The following is a 14,345-nucleotide window of genomic DNA, read 5'->3' as shown; positions in this document are numbered from 1 at the left end:
TCAAAGTAGTATTAGCAGTATTAGAAGACAACTACGAAAGAAGAAAAATATGAAACATTACATATATATGTATATATATATATATATGTGTGTATATAGACAGACCATTACTGAAGCTTAACCTGGGATAAGTGTGTGTATATATATATATTTGTATATATGTATATATATATATATTTGTGTATATATATATATATTTATATATACATATATATTTATATATATTTGTGTGTGTATATATATATTTATATATATATATTTGTGTGTGTATATATATATATATATGTGATATTTCTACTGTAGCTGCCTGGTGTTGAAGCCATGAAGATATCCAAAGACAATACCAGCCAGTCTAGTTGCTGGTATCTAGAGCTTCAAATACAAGAATTTCAATGCTACATAGAAACATACCAACATAACTGGTACATGAGTCAAAATGAAATGGAAAAATATATTGCAAGAAAACTGTAAAAAGTTAAAATACTAAATATTAAAAATATATATATAAACATCATATCTGGATGAAAAACTATTCCTCAGGAAGTTACAGTAAGAAAGTTAAGTCACCCAGCCAGCATGGTCATTGAAACCAGACAAAAAGATAATAGCCATAATGGAAGCACGTATATACACACACACACACACACACATACATGTGTACATAGACATTCACATGTACACAGAAAGATATACAAACACATGTCTGTGTGCAACTGTGAATTTTTTGTTCTGGAATAAATTTTATTCTTAAAACCTTTCTCTATATAGGTGCAAGTGTGGCTGTGTGGTTAGATGTTTGCTTTCCAGTGATATAGTTCCAGGTTCAGTTCCACTGCAAGTCATATCCGCAGACCAACCAAAGCCTTCTGAGTGGATTTAGTTGACAGAAACTGAAAGAAGTCTGTGTGTCTCTGTATATCCCTCCACCACTACCACCACTACTTGGCAACTGACATTGCTGTGTTTATGTCCCTGCAACTTAGCAGTTCAGCAAAAGATTCGAAAGAATACATACTAGGCTTAACATCAAGTAAATTCTGGAGTTGATTTGTTTGACCCTTCAAGGTTGTATCCCAGCATGAACATTGTCAAATGACTGAAACAAGTGGAATGAATAAAAGTTATTAAAAAAGCAGCATCATATATGCATTTAACAAGTGAAGCTGCCCTATTTGACCAAAAAATAGTCTCATTTTGCTTTAGTGCAGCCAAGATCACAGTTCAAAGTTTACTCCTCAGGAATAAGAAATTAATCACCAAGAGATATACTTCATTATACATCACTGAGCTAATGAATCAGCTTCATAACATTAATTGTTATTTCTAGTTAGTTGGATACAGTAGAAAAAAAACTACTGATTCTTGTTCGTTTATTTATGTATGTATTTAGACTAGCAGGACCCGTGAATATTTCACGGGCTTAATAGTAGACTTATTGGGTTATTTCTGAAAACTTTATCCGAAAAACCTGTAAGTATAGCCTGTGTTGTGTCCGTATCAAAAGATAGTCGCTCATGTACTATTCATTGAAAAGTAAAGGAAATTCAAATGCGGCGATTACTTAATTCACTTTATATATACATTTCATATACTTTATGCACAATTTTATAGAGTTAATGCACAGTACTCATAGAATAAATATTCACTCTTACTTTTCCATTTTCCTCTTCAACAACAACAAAAAAAAAATTACATTTTAATATTTACATGTTCACAATTTCATACCTAGAAAACAAAAAATTTATAGTAAAAAAAAAAATTATTTTAGATGTAAAATTTCTTGGGAGTAAAATTTTAATGCAACGTGGCATACTCTGAAAACTACATTGTTGATAACATATAAGCCAAGACAATGGATCAGAGCCAATATATATTTCAGTTTGAGTACACCTTTCAATTCACCACCACCAAAACAACAACAACAACCACCACCACCATCATCATCATCATCATCACCCCCCTCTCTCTCTGCCTTTGTTTCATCTCACTATCAAATATTTCTATTTGTGAACAACAGTGTCATTGCTTACAGGTTTCAAGTTGGCCAACCACTACTAGTTCACTGCATTTCTGAAGGTGAAAGTGATAAGAGAGCACTTGTAGTTCAGTGAACTTCATTGGAAATCATTAGATTTTCGCTGATGTTTACAGCCAATGTTGATTTGTTTGAAAGATGCAAATATGATATGTTACATCACGTTATGCATGTATGTCATAGTGTATAGCACTACAACGGCCTTTTTGTTTTATATGTACTTGTTTTAGTCATTGAACTATGGCCATGCTGGAGTGCAACACTGGAGAATTGAACTTAGTTAATCATGTTGATCTCAGTATTTATTTTAAGTCCACAGCTTAATCTTATGATGTAATTTTTATCGAATTGTCAAGATACGGGAATGTAGACAAACCTACACTGGTTTTCAAGCGGAGAGAAAGAAATACAAAAGTGTATAAACATGCCTGCACACACAAACACACACACACATACAGTAATCTTATATATATATATATATATGTGTGTGTGTGTGTGTGATGGGCTTCTGCACAGTTTCTATCTATCAAATTCACTTATAAGGCATTGGTTGCCTGGGGCTATCGTAGAGAACATTTGTCCCTTAGTCCTGCAACAGTACTGAACTGGAAACCCTGGAGTTGTGAACTGAACTGCTGAACCATACGGCCATGCATGCATGCACGCATCACACGCACACACACACATATATACAGTCACACAATGGACAACTGAACAATTTCTGTTAATCAGATTTCCCTCACAAGTATTGGTCACCCTGAGAGCCGGAAACGAACTCTATACCTGCTTTAACTGTTGTGAGCCACGTCTTCAGCTGACTACCGCTCCACTTACGCCAACCTGGTGGGAGGATCTGGTGCTATTGTCTTCCGGACGCGTTCGTCAACGCATGACCAAACCACTGTAGTCTCCTGGTTAGAAGAGTTCCATCAAGAGGTGGTAGAGCGCAGTCGGAGTAGACGACGAATACAGAAGCAATCGAAGACCTCCAGCTTCTGGAGATCGGCAACGCGCTGGTCTCACAACCATAGAAGAGAACCGTTTGGACAAGCGCCTGGCAAATACCTTAACCGCCTCCATAGGTAGCTACGCATCTCCTTTAATGGAAGACACTTTTTTTGTTCCTCAATACTGCTCCTCTGGCAAGTTACTTGGTGTCTTATCCTGCAAGTTACTTGGTGACCTCAGCACTGCTATGCCATGTGAAAAGCATCCAGTACATTCCGTAAAGTGGTTGGTGTTAAGAAGGGAAACCAGCCATAGAAACTATGCCAAAGCTGACATGAGGCTTGATACAATCTTGTGACTCACTCAATTCAAACTGTCTAACCTACTCTAGCATGGAATACAACGTTAAATGATGATGGTAGAATCTGATTTTATAAAGATTTGTCTACTATTTATAATGGTTGTCTGGCTAAGGCATTAGATTTTATAATTGAATGTTTCTATATCATAATCTAGTGTGGCACTGTTAGCAAATATCTTTTACCATAGACTTGCGTATGATAATGGGTCGAAAGAACTGTGTAAACATGTTCTTTTGCGGTAGTCTTAGCACATCGCCTGGTTTAATATAGAAAATGTTGGATGAGAAGAGATTGTAGCATAATGACTCCCACAGGACAGTATAGCTGAGAAATTAAATGTGTTTCTTGATTGGTACTTTATTAATCGAACCCAGAAGGATGAAAGGTAAAGTTACCATCAGTAGGATTTGAACTTAAAAATAACTAGAACTATTATTGCAAAGTGTCTACCTGAGGCTTTAGTAATTCTGCCAACCGAACTCTACAGTCATAAATGCAGATATATAAATAAGTCAAATGCAAAAATATCAAAAAAAAAAAAAAAATTATAAATAACTACGTGTTTCTCATTACACTACTGCTGAGTGGAAGAGCAAAGGCGGACATCCTTCCTGTGTGGAAAATATTAACTGAAGATATTATAGAAAAAACTTTTTGATCACTTTATTTCTTTTATTTTATTTTTTCCCCCATTTTCTATTGGGATATGTCTCTCAAAGAGAACTTAACCTGTTTGAATATGTGCATGAGTAATTCTTACCAAATTCTATTGGTTTCTAGGAAACCCTTTACTCTCTTAGATCTCAGTGGAACGTAAGACTATCTCCTATTACCATTTTTCTATTACTGCACACCACACACACACACGTATATATACTTATATATATATATATATATATATATATATATATATATATATATGACATGTATGTATTTATTTATTCATACATTATATTTATATCTATATATCGTATATCTATACACATACATACACACACATATCTATATCTATGTATGTATGTGTATAATATATATATATATATATATATATATATATATATAGATAGATAGATAGATAGATAGATAGATAGATAGATATGTGTGTGTGTGTGTGTGTGTGTAAATATAAAGATATCAGTACATGTTTTCATGTTTATATTTATATATTTCTCTCCGAATGACAGTGATGTTTTGATCTTGTGCATATGTGCATATACAGAAATATACAGCAAAAGACGCACACAGAACAAAAAAAAAAAAACGAAAGAAAAAAAATCAACGACATAAAACTCCCCAGATATCATATCTGTGATTACACACACATACACACAAACACATTTACTCAGAAAAGACTCACACGTGACTATGTGTATATTTAATATATGTACATGTATGTAAATACATCTATATAACAGACACAATATTTAATATGATATACATTTGTATATGCAGAATTGTACATACTAAAATTCATACTCATGTATATATGTATAATCATTTATTTGCAAATGTAAAAGACCTACGTACACACACACATATGGAAACATAATCACACACACACACACACACACACACACACACAACACACACACACACACACATCATACATTACAGAGAAAACATACTTTATTCCAAACGTTTTGAGTTCTTTCATGAATTTTGGAATCCCTAATCACACAATTCTGTGTATATCAGAGAAATCTAAACCTGTTTGTACAAGTGTGTGTGTGTGTATGTGATGTGCGTTTCTGATAGATGAATAAATAATGTATATATGAGTGCGAAAATATATAGGTATTTATATATATATATAATATATATATATGCATATAGATAGCTATATACATATGTTTGCACACATACACACACATTTTTGATATCTTTATATATATATATATATATATATATATAGCTAAATATGTGCATATATATGCGCATGGGTGTGTGAGAGAGAGAGAGACAGACAGACAGAGAGACAGAGGGAGAGAGAGAATATATGAAATGGCTAAAAGTATAAGCTTATGTTATCAGTAAATTGAACACAAGTCAGAAAAGAAAAAAACAAACACTTTAAAAGAGAAATACGGCAGTTATATTTATATATTGTCGAACAGTATATTTCTGGTCACAGCATATAAATGGTCAGAAGGTTACCGGTAGTCTGCTGAGGGTGTCTATATGTATATATAGGGAGAATTCACACACAAAAAGACGAAGACAGGTGGTGTAGACAATAAACAGATGTATTAGTTTAACGTTCAGGAAGTGAAAAAGTCTTTAACGTTTCGAGCCTATGCTCTTCCACAGAAAGAAACAAGGAGAGAAAATAAAGAATGTGTAGTGGCTAGCGAGCTATCATGGGGATCTCTCTCTCTCTCTCTCTCTCTCTCTCTCTCTCTCTCTATATATATATATATATATATATATATATATATATATATATATATATAGTCCTGGTTCGTTTCGCTAATGGTAAAAGGAACCGGATTGAAAATGTGGTCAAAAGTTATAACATTTTGAGGGAAGGAGTTGCTTCCAGGGATCGATATCAGGTGGGGCCAAAGGATATTAGCGGGAACAAAAAAAAAATTTACCGGGGGTGTTAACAAGTATGTGCAAAACGAATATGACGACCCTGAGGTGGGTGGGGATGGGACTTTCGGAAAATTCACAAGATCCAACTTTTCCGTCATAACCTCCGGTAAAATGGATATATATTGATCTTTTTTACGGAATCCTACGTTTTTGGTTTTGGTTTGCAAAATTTCAGCTTTTCCATATATACATATATATATATATATACATATATATATATATATATATATATATATATATATATATATACATATATATATATATACATATATATATATATACATATATATATATATATATATATATATACATATATATATATATACATATATATATATATATACATATATATATATATACATATATATATATATATATATATATATATATATATATATATACATATATATGTAGGTCCCGGGTTGATTCGGGGTTAACCACAGTAAATAAGGTACTCAATACATAGCAGAGTAAAATTAATTTATTATATAGAAGGAGCTTCTACAGGACTAGAACTGTTTCATTCAAGAGAAATCTTCAGGAGCTTCCTGAAGATTTCTCTTGAATGAAACAGTTCTAGTCCTGTAGAAGCTCCTTCTATATAATAAATATATACATATATATATATATACATATATATATATATATATATATATATATATATATATATATATACCCTTAGGCCTTCAAGCAGGCTATCCACATGCTAGAAATAACAGCCAATTTCTCACAAAACTGCGATAACATAATGCAATTAATCTACTCACCTTTCTGCAAAGATTTCTTTCAAAGTAATTTCCCGCAGTAATATGCAGAAGTATTTCATGTAAAATTAAAGTGCTCTTTTTTTTTTCAAACTTTCTTTTTTAAACTTTTTCGAATTTTTTTTCCATCAATCTACGTGGGAAAATATGGAGATTAAGAATATGGAAAAAATAAATACAAATTCAAATTTTAATTTCGAAATTTTAATGAAAAACTCCGACCCAAAATCCCCCCATCCATCCCGTCGTCTGAATGTGAAAATGAACAGTTGTTTTGTGTTTCTGTATGCGTTCTAGTAAAAGGCCGGAGGATATATATATGTGTGTGTGTGTTTTTTTTTTGAAAAATTGAATTTTTACAAACCAATTTTTTTCAGAATCGTAATCATCGTATTTTTCTACGTATTTCGCAAAAAAAAAAAAAAAATTCCAGGAAAAGGGGAAAATAAGGAAGGGGCGAGGGGGTAATTGAACTTTTGAAAATACAACTTTTTGAAAATTTTTTTTTTTCAGAATCGGATCCTCCGTAACCACAAACGTGGACATCCGTAAAAAAGATCAATATATATCCATTTTACCGGAAGTTATGACGGAAAAATCGGATCTTGTGAATTTTCCGAAAGTCGCCTCCCCACCCCCAGGGTCGTCAGGGCGCATTTTTTTTTCACATTCGTTTTCCACATACTTGTTAACAAACACCAGGCTGGTTAATTTTTTTTGTTCCCGGGTGAGGATTTTTATATAGACCTATGTGTGTACATATCTTTCGTTCGATACTCTGAAAATAGGGACGACGACGTTACCAAAACGTATTTCCGTTCATGAAGGCAGCAACGAAATATTTTGCTTTTTGAGTTTGAGTTCAGTAATGTATTCGAATCGTGTGGATATTTTTTAATGGTCCAAGTAGTTCTAGCAGTATCCTATAAATTTTATAGTTCGTTACTTCCTCTTTTAATCACCACATATAGATGGAAAACGTTGTAACATGGCGCCTCTTTTCGATTCTAAAAAACGGATTTGTGATTATTTAGTCAGACCTCTTTGTTACATCAACATATTTCTGTGGGTGTGTCCCTCTGTTGTTTTTGGCGACACCACTTCTGCTTCATTGAACACAGACCCTGCGTTGCATTAACCATTTACTGGATACAGACTATTAACCTTACATGAGCATCCTGCCTCAGCGCCGAGCCTTAGAATGTCCTTTGATATCTTTTTTGATTTCAGGTGCATAGCTGAACAACACCCTTAAATTATGCCTATTTAATAATTTCCCATACGTGTGGTCATGTGTAAAATGCTTATGCACTTTTCTAAGGAAGTCACTTCCCACAGAGATTTTTACATTGGGGCACACCAGTAGAATTTCTGGTGGTCGTTTCTCTGCTGGGTGTCAGAACTAGACATATAAATGATGCGGTCCTTAACATGTCTGAAGAGTCGTCAATAATCTTGAATGCAGTATTACTAAGCGTGAAACTGTCGGTAATATTCTGACCAGTTATATACCGCTTGGAATTATAAAAATATGCATATGGCCGCAGCCTTCGGGCTGAAACATTTTAAAGGATATATATATATATATATATGTATATATACAAAGGACAAAGAACCCCCTCGGTCATGAATAACTATGGGAAAACACCTAGAAAGTTAACCTACGTAGCACAAGTCAGGGCAAGGTTGTTTACAGATGACCAGCTGTCACCCATGCATACCAACCTACCCTCTTTACGCCACCGATGTTATCCAATGGGAAGGCAATGACCTATACAGCTTGGCACCAGTGACATCGCAACTAATTTCTACAGCTGAGTGAAATGGAGCAACATGAAATAATTTGTCTTGATCAAGAGCACAACATACAACTCGGGCCGAGAATCGAACTTGCCTCATGATTGTGAACCTCACGCTCTAACCACTGATCCACGTGCCTTCACACGCACACATACACATATGTATATACATACATATATATATATATATATATATATATATATATATATGCATACATACATATACATGTATGTGTGTGTGTGTGTACTAAAGAAGCGCATTAGCGCTAAATGTTGAAGGAGTTCGACTCGCAACCTCGTGTTCCTCAGGTCGATCCACATTTTGCGACTTGAGTTGGCAACAACCTTGTTGCATCCTATGTTACACTCATCCTATATGCCAATTAAGACGAGCGGGTAATTGAGTTGATCGAACAACTGAACCCACATCAACAAAAGTGACAGAGGGCCAATACACACATGGAGGTACGCACACACAGCGCTGAGGTACCACTTTGTACTGGTATTTTAGATTACCGCTTCTGAAAGGTTGTATGTCAAATTTAGCCTCAGCGGGATTTGTGCTTCATATGCAGTGATTTGTAAGGCATTTTGTCTTATGTTCGAACATTGAAGTCATTTCACCGCCATGTTATCTTTCAGTATTTTATTGCAGCAATTAAATCCACTCAAAATGTCATTTCCCATAATTGCTGAAAGCAGTTTTATATAGCAATCTTTTGTTGAGGAATGTCATGTTGTTTTTTTTTTTTAGATATGTCGTGTTTATTGAGGCAACGTAACTTACAGAAAATGCACAGACGTGGCTGTGTGGTAAGAAGCTTGCTTCACAACACCAACCACATGGTTCCGGGTTCAGACCCACTGCGTGGCACCTTAGGCAAGTGTCTTCTACTATAGCCTCGGGCTGACCAAAGCCTTGTGAGTGGAATTGGTAGACGGAAACAGAAAGAAGCTCCTCGTCTCTCTCTCTCTCTCTCTCTCTCTCTCTCTCTCTATATATATATATATATATATATATATATATATATATATATATATATATATATATATATATCCACCGGAGTAAGTACGTAAATGTGAAACAAGGTAGAAAAAGTGTATTCAAGTAATATGCTTTATTTAAAAGTAGCAGAAATATAACAAAAGCTGTTGTTATATTTCTCCTGCTTTTAAATAATGTATATATATTTATAACAAAGTGAAGTTGTAAGATATGTATATATATATATATATATATATATATATATATATATATATATGTATAGGTATGTATGTATATGTGTGTCTTCTTGACTCAGTCCTCATCACTTTACAACCGCTGTTGGTGCGTTTACGTTCCCGTAACGTACCGTTCCTGCAAAAGAGACCGATAGAATAAGTACTATATTTACAACGAATAAATCCTAGGGTGGGGGCGATTTCTTGGACTAAAAGAACCCTTTAAGTCAGTGCTTCACTATGGCCGCAGTCAAATGACTGAAATAAATAAAAGAAACTTCTATTTTTTTTGGTAGATATTTAATATCACTAATGGAATATCCACGAAATTTAATTTCGCAGTTAAAGGGTTAAAACAGAACACTTGATTCTACAGCTTGCAATAACGTGGTTTATATTAAAAGCATATATGGGCTTACAGTGGAGTGAAATTCAACGATAGATCAATTCTATTTACCTTCCGACTTACAGACAAGAAGATCAATGGTGAGTGAATCGAATCAGGAGAAAAAAAGATTATATGCGAAAGGAAAACAAAAGCAGGGGGAAATGAAATGTTTTACATGAAGAGCCTGTCAAGGAAACAGGAGATACTGTAAAGATAACAGTGAAATTGGCTGAACGAAGGAAGACTAAAGAAAGAAACAGAAACTTTGAATTATCTCTGAACAAGAACAAATGGTTAGAATAAGCCTTGTTAAAGCAAATATTGACAGAAGACAGCACGATACGTGTTGGCTGTATGGCAAGATAAATGAAAATGTCAGCCATATTGTGTGTACGCATGTGTGTGTGTAGCAAGATAATATGAACAGAAAAGGAAGTGGCAGATGGCGAAAAGTAGATACTTGGGTAGGTTGTTAGGAAATTTGAATTCATAGTAGTTAGAAAATAATTTTATCACCTGTCAGAAACTATTATAATACTCACTGTTATTGTTTACTTTTACTTACAAGGTCCCTCTCCATATCTACCTTGATCAAGCAGGCCTATAATCAAATATGGTCAGCCATGACCAGCTCAACTTTTATTCCCACATATTGTTTGTAGGTCTATATTATTCCGATATGTACTTCCTGGTACTTTAAAAAGTAAAAGGCGTACTTTGAGAGCAACTGGACTGCTATTTCCAGCAGGACACGGGCTAGTATAGAGGCTCCCCCATTGGCGGGTGAAATAACTGGTGTTAATTCTTTTATTTTACAATTTAAAACCGAGCCTGTAATAGAAGTACTTTAGCTCTGAGGGAATCTGCATTAAAAAAATAATTAATCTCAAGACAAGACTTGAATATTAGTCATATTGATTTTGATTTAATTAATGCAGTGAAGACGGTGAGCTGGCAGAAACGTTAGCACGCCGGGCGAAATGCTTAGTGGTATTTCGTCTGTCGTTAAGTTCTGAGTTCAAATTCCGCCGAGGTCGACTTTGCCTTTCATCCTTTCGGGGTCGATAAATTAAGTACCAGTTACGCACTGGGATCGATATAATCGACTTAATCCGTTTCTCTGTCCTTGTTTGTCCGCTCTGTATTTAGCCCCTTGTGGGTAGTAAAGAAATAGGTATTTCGTCCATCTTTACGTTCTGAATTCAAATTCCGCCGAGGTCGACTTTGCTTTTTATCCTTTCGAGGTCGATTAAATAAGTACCAGTTGATCACTGGGGTCAATGTAATCGACTTAATCCCTTCCCCCAAATTACTGGTCTTTGATCAAAATTTGAAATCAATATATTTAAAGCAGTGACTATCAAAGGGCTAATAAAAATTAAATTACCTCAACCACTTTTGAGTTAGCTATTAACTCCACACGTATGTCGAAAGCTTTTTACTGATCTTACCGATTCTACTCAGACTCTTTTCAGCTCCCACTTCATCTTTACAGTCATTCTCAATAAATTTCGAATATCAAGAATGCTAATCCAGTTCATATAAGCTTTCCACATTCGAATCGACACTTTCAATATGCGGGGCTTGGTTTAATGATCCTATCTACATTGTCTGTGCAAATCACTAATTACTGGTCTGCACTGCAATCCTCATGAAAATACGGATTACTTACACCATTAGCAAACAAAACAAACAAACAAAAATCCTGTTACGAGTTGCCAAAATTCACCTTGTAATCTAGTAATCCACTTAGAGTGGTTTAAATTTTTCAATGAACTTGTACCTTCTCTTTACATCCATCCAATTCCGATGAGTATTTAAGAACCGTTCTCCCGGTAATATCGAGCGAGATATTTTCGTTAATATCTCTGGGTGTCCGAATAAATCTCGTTAGCTTACTTCTACCGAGTCGTAGAACACCACCAGCTTCAGGAAACCACAACGGCTGGTATTCCATGCTTACGAAATGCGTATATTAGTCCAGAAGCACTTTGGTGTTTTACACTTTTTGCCTAAAGCGAGAATTTTTTTCATGGCAAACCGCAGCGAAAAGGGCTTATTTTGGAAGTCAAATATGTTTGATACATGTTGAGACATATTGAGAACTGACTGAAAAATTTGTTTATTTGTCAACACTCTGTAGTAGATCTTTACTAATTTCTTTTAAGAAAACGAAAGCTTTTAGTCATTTTCAAGTTGTCCTACTTGATATCTAATATTGATGATGACACTGAGAGCTCGAAATGCATATACTGACATTCTTGTTTAGTTATCGCATAAAATACGGCATTTATATAAGCATAAATGTTTGTCCTTACATGCCCTATTTCTTTTCCTTAATCATATCTATATATTTTAAAAATCGATCCTCGCATTTTATTTTGTTCTGACATGAGAGATTCAGAATTTCCAACAAAAATTTTATTTTATTTTCATTTTTAAAGTAGAAAAACTGATAAGCGACAAGGGATTTACAGCTGTTATCTAAATTTTAAAAAAAAGTTTGCGTTTACAAATATATAAAAAAGCACAATATATTTTGTATCTAAATATATTTCGTTTGTATTAAAAGTGTATAAATGTGATTTGTTTGCATTTCCAATTACATTTTCATCCTTAATAAATGTAAGCAATCAGTGTTTTAAATTCTCAGGAAATGAATCAGTACGCCGATAATGCTTTTATTATTGGTTTCTTCATTGGGTAAAAGCAATACAGCTGTTAACAAGATGTTTGTGTCCTTTAGCCATGTAATTATGATAGAAATACATTTAGAAAGCATTGGATTGAAATACCTGATTTTATTATTGATATTAGCTTTTGTTTAAAAAAGAAACACAAAGAAAAAGGAAAGAATTCTTTGTAGTAACGGTAAATCTCCAAGTAAATAAAACTATAATAATGCAGTGTAAATAGTGGGTTTAAAATCCTTTGGATAGAAAAAGTCGAAAGCTGCTCGAAGGACTCGAACTCGCAACTCCTGTAAACATGACGGCAATAAAAAGAAGTGTAGCTTATATTACCTGTTTCACTCCTTTAAATTTTCTGTAAATCCAAACTTACAGGGAAAAATTAGATTTAGGATTAAATGTAATTTTATAGTATAAATATATATATATATATTATATTAAATTAGAGATAAAACCACTATTAGGCAAATCAAACAGTGAAAACCATAAACCAATACATAGAAATAAAATTAATTAATAAAAAATATATAAAATATAAAATTCAAAATTTAAAATATTTAAATTAAAGTTAAAATTTTTAAAAAATTAAAATTATTTAAATTAATAATTTATACTTATAAATTTATATATATATATATATATATATTTATATATATATATATATATAACTATCAAAAGTATTAAAAGTTTAATATAAGATAATGAGTAAAACCACCACGATCGTTTCAAGCCTATTAACCAATTCGAATAACAATAATTTAAATTCAATTAATAATTCGAATTATGGTTATAGTCAATCTTCAGGTTAATTATAATATTTAAATAAATAATCAGAAATATTTAAACAATATTTTTTAAGAAATGAATAAAATAATAATTTTTCGTATATATATATATATATATATATATGTATAAAAATATTTATAAAAAATACAAAATGGGACAAGAACGCAAAACATACAAATAAACGATACAAAAAACGGACGGGTCATTCGAAGCCTCTAATCTTCAGTCAAGAACCGTATATATATATACATACATATATATATATATATATATATATATATATATATATATATATATATATATATATATATATATATATATATATATATATATATATATTTGTGTGTGTGTGTTGTACGTATATGTATGTATATGTATGTATGTATGTATGTATGTATGTATGTATGTAGGGTTGGCCAAAAGTCACCTGACAGTAAATCAAAACTATTTAATTCTAAGATTTATTTGTTTAACAACTGAACGAATTTAATAAAAGCATCTAAACATGAAACGTCATAAAAATTGTTCAAACTGAAGTTTTTCTTGTAAACATTCATAATTGGAATGAATAAATTAAATTGAATATTAAGTATTTATGGAATTTTGATTCATTGCCGAGTGACCTTTGGCCAAACCGTATATATATATATATATATATATATATAAATTATTGGTTTGTCCACTTTGTCCATATATATGCGTGTATGTATGTGATGTGTGTATATATATATATACACACATACATACACGCATATAT

The sequence above is a fragment of the Octopus sinensis genome, linkage group LG9 (genome assembly GCF_006345805.1).
Source record: "Octopus sinensis linkage group LG9, ASM634580v1, whole genome shotgun sequence".
In the NCBI taxonomy this organism is placed as follows: Eukaryota; Metazoa; Mollusca; class Cephalopoda; order Octopoda; family Octopodidae; genus Octopus; species Octopus sinensis.
This window is presented reverse-complemented; position numbering follows the sequence as displayed.